Source organism: Gallinula chloropus, assembly GCF_964237585.1.
Source record: "Gallinula chloropus genome assembly, chromosome: 20".
In the NCBI taxonomy this organism is placed as follows: domain Eukaryota; kingdom Metazoa; phylum Chordata; class Aves; order Gruiformes; family Rallidae; genus Gallinula; species Gallinula chloropus.
In genome coordinates this window covers 11,039,538-11,047,553 of record NC_140105.1, presented here as the reverse complement: position 1 = coordinate 11,047,553, position 8,016 = coordinate 11,039,538, and positions in this window count along the sequence as shown.

Here is an 8,016-nt window from a genome sequence, read left to right as displayed (position 1 = left end):
CTCTGTTTATAAGAGCTTGATTTCCCCCCCCCTAAAATTTTCCAAGACTTTCACACATAAAAACATGCAGCTTCTTTGCAGAACTAGTACAATTTATTTTTTCCCCACAAAATAAGAGGTCTTTTTTCATGCTTACAAATCACCCATTGCTCCTTTAGCTTTCAAGGGACCCGAACAGCAAAAACTCTGCCAAGCTGGTTACCTGGAAGCACACCCAGGCATCAGCAGCAAAGCTGCCCAGCAGCTCACTGCAGCCTTTGGAAGGGAAATACCCCAACCAGCCCACTACCCCCTTAAATCGGCAAGGGGACACAGTGAGCAGTGTTAGGCAGCCTTGTCAGGGTAATTCACAGAGCTGCGTCTCACAGGGTTAAGCATCACTACACAGCAAGATCTTGCAGTGATTTTACATGCACTGAGAGCGCTCCAATGGCTCTATGCACAGAAAGCAAAACACAGGAACAGGTGGGAAGCGCTTCTGCTCCCATATGAGCTCCTCCAGTGCTGCTGCCTCCCTCCTTGTCCTTGCTGACATTGCCAAGCACACTGCATGTGCAACAGGGCTAACATCAGGCTGTGGGTCCCTCAGAATAACTCCAGGTTTAATATGGTAACTATCCCTAGCAGGGATGGCCTCAGAGCAGAACTAATGGGGTACCCTTTCCAGGGCCCTCTTGGCATTAACTGCTGAGGGGCCATGAATTCCATAGTCACAGCAATACAGCAACACCCTTTTGTCTGTTGTTTCTACTTCTGTGAGCACAGTTTGGTGAGGAACAGACATGCCATCAGATGATACCGTGGAAAACCTGAACGGAGGGGAGGTGATAAAGGAGCACAGCAGCTGCTCCCTCCCCTGTGAACTAGCAATTCGCAGAGCCCTGGCAAACAAAAACCACCACAGAGGAGCTGGGAATGAGGAAAAAGACCAAAAGAACAGCTAAACAGCCTCCTGTCCTGGCAGTAATCCCTTCAACCTGCATCCCCACAACTTTCCTGTTACAAATCCGTGAATGCAAATATATCTTTCAGGGAAAAGGACCCTGCTTCAACCCACCTCTCTGGGGACTGTGATGAGAACAATAATATTGCAGTCCAGACAACTCACCACATCTGGATCTGTCCTTCTCAATAAAGCTCTTTTAATTCCCCTGGGAACACCCTTCTCCAGCACTCCATTATTAGCACAGTAACAAAACTACAATTTGGAAAAAACCAAGAAGTTGGAGCTGGAACTGGAGCTCTAAGGGGCACCAAAGCAACCCACCAGTGCTACAACAGGCAAAGCTCTGACCTCTAGGATGAGGAGTCAGAGGAGACTGTAAGGAAACACTTACCTACCTTTCCAAATCTAGCCACACCTTGGACCAAGATGAGTTTGTCCACATAGGAACCACGAGCTATGCTCTCAGCCTGCTCAAGGAGGAGCTCCTGCTCTCCCATCACACCCCCATTACCACAGGCTTCTCCACTTAACTTGATAAGCTGCCAGGGTTATTAAGTTCAACCTGTGCTTGCTCCTGGCACAAATCCATTTGTGCAGCCATTTCTGAAATACCTGAGGTGGCCACACTTCTTAATACAAGTAAGAGACAGTTTTTTGTCCAACATGATGAAAAATCTGGTGCTCTAATTAAAAAAAACATAGTATAAAAGAAATATATACCTGCTTCCTGCTGAATTCTGTAGGAACAAGACCCAGCCTCGTGATTCTGAAGAGGGTTTTTTTAAAGGTTTTCCTGAATCAGTGCTTCATCTGCAAGGTTGGGAGGTGAAAGTTTGATATTAAGCAAGTCTTAAGTGTTTAACCCCACGACTGCCCTGGTCAGTGAGTGCAGGAAGAGAAAGAATGAACCCAGCCCCATAACCAGTTTTAGCCCAGTGCTGCTGGAGAACAGGTGTTGAGCATCTCAAAAATCAAAAGTTTCTGCCAGCTCCCACCGTGACCCCATCAACCTCCCCCCAGCCAGGAGCACCTGGCACACTGGCTGGGACAAAACTGCAGAGTAAGGGCTAAGCACCAGTGATTCATGAAAGGCAGAACCTGGGCAACACTTCAAACTCCCAGGCAGCATTCAGCAAGTTGACAGAAAATAAAATATACACATCTGTGTTCTCCAGAGGGATCTCACTCCTGCTACAACCCATGTGCAAGCGTGTGCTCCAGCTCTTGATGGTGCTTATGAACCCCACCGTGCCGCCCTGCGCGGGGAGCAGCGTTTGCTGCCGATGAAGTCTTAAGTAATTTTCCCTAATAAAGTTAATGAAGTATATTTCAGTAGCAGGACTCTATTAATCTCTTCACTTTTATCACCACAATATATATGTGTATATAAAATCATTACCATAAAGATTCACTAAATGTTAGAAATGACAAAAGGTCCTAAAAACAGAACTTAAGGTAGACAAGTAGTGAAGCAGTGATTTATTATACGTTCTTGCAAGAACGGGTGACCCAACAAAGTAGGCACACTTTTGGTCAGTGCCTGCAGCCTTTTTATACCATACATCTATACATATTCATCACCTGTCCCGCTTTGTATTAAGATGAGTTCAAAGAGGTGGTTTCCATAAACTCCTCCCAATTGCGTCTGCGCATTGTCCTGTGGTAGTGGTCGTCGGGGGTCTCAGCGGTGAAGGCTCCGAGTCTTCCTCAGGTTGAACCTTTCACCTCCTTCCTCTGTTTGACTATGGATTTTACAGGCTCAACCCAGGCGCCCCATCCACAGCAGTACACAGTATAATACACATGGCATGTCTGGGACATTCCCACTTCCATTGGTGAAGTAAATTAAAATGTATGAGTCCTTTTGTCTGGGACAACTGCTTACTGGCAAGTAGTTGTCTTTATCTTAACTTTCCCGGCAACTGACATGGCCCTGGGCTGAAGGAAGTCAAAGCTCCATACAGGTTTCAGATTGCACATGTTAATTTTGTGAAAGGTTTGTTCACTCCTGATCAAAATTATTAGATTTATCGAGACCCCACATCGTTTTTCCTGTTTGACTTGATGTACAATCAACATGATTGAAGCCTGTTCGTTGAGCCTGATTTCCTTAAATTCCAGCCCATGTCCTCAGTCACGATTTAACCCCTTATCTCATTGTCCAGGATCATCTGCATCTTTTAGCAGAGCTATGTACTCAAATTGAACCCTTTAGAACAATATTCCCCCTTATTTTCCTAAATCCTTTAAGCCAGTAAATAATACAATAACATTTTTCAGTTTGCAAAAGCAACATTTCTTAGCACTTTCCACACTAAAGATGCTTAATTCTTGCAAGTGTTCTCCCCTCACCTCCTGACCAGGCTGCTGTGGGTGAGATGGCCACAAGCATCGCAGGAAGGTGGGCTCTGGCTGTGTCCTTGAGAGCAAAGGACCATTTGCTGTCAAAACGCAGAAAAACTACAACAAGGGGAGAAAACTAATGAAGCACCAACAGACTCATCAGGAACATAATCAAACTGTGAAGTAGTCCCATTAAAAATACCGGCTAACTTTGCACAGGCTGAAAACTGTTATGAGTGTTAACAGCTATTACGTGCCTCCTGGGTTTAGATTAAGAGAGCTGGCTGAGCTGGAGACTCACTGTCATCTTTTTTTCTAGGGTCTTCTCCGAGTCTGCCTGAAAGCAAGGAAGAGGTTCCCAGAGAGCAGATCCAGGGAAAGGCAGAAAAAGCTCCAAAGAAAATGAGCAACTTGTGATTTTTGAGAGTCCATAAAGCATCAGAGGAGAGCAGGCACAGACCTCGCTCTGCAAACTGAAGCTGCACCTCCACCCGGAACCATGCCAGCTTTCTAGCGCTCATTAGCCAGACCATTAACACGCTGATTGTCAGACACCCAGTGCCTGGAAATCTTGTGACCCAGACACAATAGAAAAATGAGGCTTTCCCCTCCCCTTGAGCATCTTCCTCACATTGAACTTCTGCCTTTAGGTACAACATATCAACGGCCAAGCATCAACCTTCTTCTTGCCTCACCAGTGCTTTACCAGTCCTCCTGACATAGGAAAACATCGAAAGAGCATCCCCTTGCACCTAACCAGGGTAACAGAAGGTCCTTCATGAAGAGCGAAGCAGTGAAGGACACCTCTTGTCCTTGCCAAGCTGTGCAAGGAGCACTTGGCCGGGCAGCTGTGCCCTCCATCAGGCACAGAGGGCAGGAGGGGCTGGGGCTCCTCTCCTCAGAGCCCTTCAGCATAAACATGTTAATCACCGTAGTTAAAAGTTACTAACAACTTCTAGAGCTGGGAAAGGGGATACCAGACACCTGACCTGTTCATTAATTTATTGTACGTGCTTCACCTTCCTTTGTTCTTGGCAATGTTTTGCATAAGCACGCAGAGGCTTCTGAGCTGAAAACACGCCTGAAAATGTTGGATTTGCTCTATGCAACTAAAATACCAAATCAGCTAAGCTGGCTTCAGAGATTCACATCCTTTCAGGGCTCAAACACCCACTCGTTTATTATTCTATTCGGAAAATCTTACATGGTACTCAGTCTTTTTCCCTCTGGGGGAAATCAACATATGGGAAAGGCAGGAGTGAAGCATTAAAGGCATTCAAGTGAAGTTCTGTTCCACTGTTCTAATTGCTCTGAGGTGAAGACATAAGTCGCTGGAAGATATATTCAAACAAATCAGTGGCTTACTCTGTCTGCATTCATTTCAAAGGTATGGCCCAAAAACACAGTTGCCAGAAGTGTAGTTCAGTTCAGCTTCTGCCCAGAGAGAGGAGGGAGCACACCGAACATCCCACCCGCTCCTCTCTGTATCATAGCAAGACACTTGTTTACTAAGATATCCTGAGTACAGGTAAGAAAAAGAGGATTAAGTCATTATTTTAGCAACACAATGCTGACTGCATGTTACTGAACACTTTTTCTTCTTAAACTTGTCACTGGAGCCTTGTGGAGCACAGCACCAGGGCCTGCAGAGATCCTCACAGGTGAGAGCTCCCATGGATGCTTTCTTCAAGACTCTTTGCTAACTGCTGGGTAATCTTTCTACTGCCCCTTATTATCAGCCCTACCCCTCACATCACTGGAATTCACTTTATTGACAAGAAACCAGACAGCTAACATAAAAGATAGTCTCCTTCAGGCTTTGTGTAAAAAAATTTACTTCTCTGAGGTCTGGGGAGAAGTTTATTAGATCTTTCTTAAAGGCTTTATTTAACGTCTCTCATTCAGAAAGAAGACAGATGGTCACAAAGCATTTAGGACTTCAGACAAAATTCACAGTGGAAAAGCAGCTCTAGCATTATTAGACATGCAGAGAGCAGTTGTTATTTATGTAAGTTCAAAATACAGGTAGTTATTTTTACATGGCCCCAACCACAGCCAGTTTTATTGCATCTGTTTTGCTACAAGACCCCTCTCTGTTTTCCTGGACCCAAAGGAGCAACAGGAACCTCCAAGTTTTTGCACAGGATTAAATTTCCTGCAATGATGCAGACTGTTGGAAGGTGAGTGTCTCTGCAGAACCCTGCCAATGCTGACAGGTGAGTCTGAAACATGGATAGGAACATCACAATGCACAGAACCAACATTCCTCACAAAACCCTACGTGCCCTGATCATCAGCAGAGTCACTTTGAAGTATCTGGGGAAGAACAGATTGGAGAATGAATGGAACACCTCAAGTAGCATTGAAGAACTGCAAGGCAGTAAAAAAGGAAACAGCAGGTGTGCATGTGAGAACAGAAGAAGCCAGAGTCCTCAGTGAGACAAGCTCAGCCAGTGTTTAGAGACAGGACATCATTAAAAGAAGCTGAACTGCCCTGTCCCAACTCAGCATGCAATTCACATCACCCCTGTACCTCCTTCCCCATACTAGCTGAGCCTAATATTACTCATGTTGCCCAACTCCTTGCCTTAACAAAGGCCTTCTGGATCTTCTGCTGGAAGGGGCTGCATCCCTGGATGAGCACAGCTTCCTGTAACTGCCCAGCTGGGCTTCAGGACCATCCCATGAGGTACCAAGTGCTTTCACCTTAGGAACATCAAGCACACATTGTACCTGCAGTAAGCACAAATTGCTGTTACCTTACGTGCAGTAGGAGGAGTTGTAAGTGGCACCACAGCAACGTGCACCTTCACTGGTCCATGCCCATCCTGACTTTAGGCAAACACCTTGAGGAATGTCAGGAACACGGATTCAGCTTCACAGCACTCCTCAAGGGTAAGTGTGAAGCTGCAGCATTTCTTCTGAAGCTGGAAGAAAGTAGCACTCATAATCCCCATCCTACGATGGGAAAAGTTATTTTTAAGGTAGTCTGGAACTTCAAAGAGGCTTTCAAATCTCCACCTGCTTAGACCCACACTAATGTTACATAGGTCTGTTTGGGAGGTTTAACCACATAAAACTGAAAACATTTGATTGACCCCTTTATAATCTGCATATTGTAATTTCTCAGTGTCTTTAGACTAAGCCATTTGCTGTCAGGGCTGATGTCACACCTGGCATAAGAGTCACCAAAAAAAAAGTTTTCCACTCAACTGGAAACAGCTTTCAGGCCTGGCTTTTTCCATAACTGATGCCTACACACCAGAGGGATCCCCAGTACAGCCTCTATCCCTTCCCACAACTACACTACTGTCAGTTATTACAGAATCACAGAATCACAGAATCGTAGGGGTTGGAAGGGACCTCAAGAGATCATCGGGTCCAACCCCCCTGCCAAAGCAGCTCCCCAGCTCATATTACATAGATATTACATCCAGTTATAGGTCAAGACAAATCTAGTGATAGAAACTCAGTACTGTTCAGCCAAACAATGTTCTTTTTTCAAGAAAGAAAACATTTATTGGAGATTTGCTCAATTATGGCCAAGTATATATCCACAATCTGAGTCTTCTACAGTGATTAATCTTCACTGGCACACATCACTTTATTCTACAGCTTCATCTCAGTATGGGGTGTAATGCAGAGCTGAAATACTCCAGCACAAAGTAGTTTGAGAACTGACAGCCCATGAATCCCTCTGTAGCGATTACAAGCAGCTTGGGGGCCTGCCTCTGCTAAACAAATTTGTGTAGATGAAAGACTAGTTTGTGTTAATTCTGACAAATATTTTTATAAGCAATAACAGCTTTGTTAAATACAAAATTAACTTACATAAATTTGTCTCATTCATGAATCCCATGTCATTTTCCTATTACATTGACCCAACTGCTTCTTGGGTGTCCTCAATTAAATGTAACCTTGAATTTCCTATTATCAAAGACCTTTCCATTCATTCCCAAACCACGATCACTTCATCTCGCAGTGCAGCGATCCTCCCTCTCGCTTACCCCTAAGAACTGCTGCAGCTAGGACAGCATGGTAACAGCTGCCCCACAGCCTAAGAGGCTTGTTAAGAATGACTTGGCAGCACAAATTCAGCCCCCTGCAGAATTCACACAAGGAATCGGTGCCAAGTGCCAGCCATCAACAGGGCACAATTATTTCTTCTGTAATCTAGTCCCAAGCAACCTGGGAAGAAACCTCTTCAGTGACCTGAGCTGTTGTGTCTAGAACCCAATCCCTGTGTGTGGCAAAAAGGAGCTTGCACAGCCTCCTGGATGCACTGAGGTCTGTCAGAGCACAGGGCTGTGCGGCTGTGATCACAGCCATGGAACATGTTTGTACAGACAACTTTCTCCAAGGACAGTCAGCGCAGGGATGGGGTACAGCAGGGCTCAGAACAAGCTGCTCCTGCAATGTATTTGTTAGAGAAGCTACAGGGGAAAAAAAAACCAAAAACCCAAAACCAAACCCATGGCTTAGTTATTTCATTCTCAATGTGATTCCTCCCAGTAGAAAGGGGCTAAGAATTTTTCACCAAGTAACTGTGACAACCCTGTGAATAGCAGGACGCGGAGGGAGAGTGACTCTGCAAGTTTCTGAACAATTATCTTTCAATTCCAAGTACACAAAACACCTTTTCTCTTCCAGGGACTTAGAAATCTGCATCCAAAGCTTAAAACAAAGATTACAGAATCCCTGCTTAAGGCAAGTGATACGATACCCTT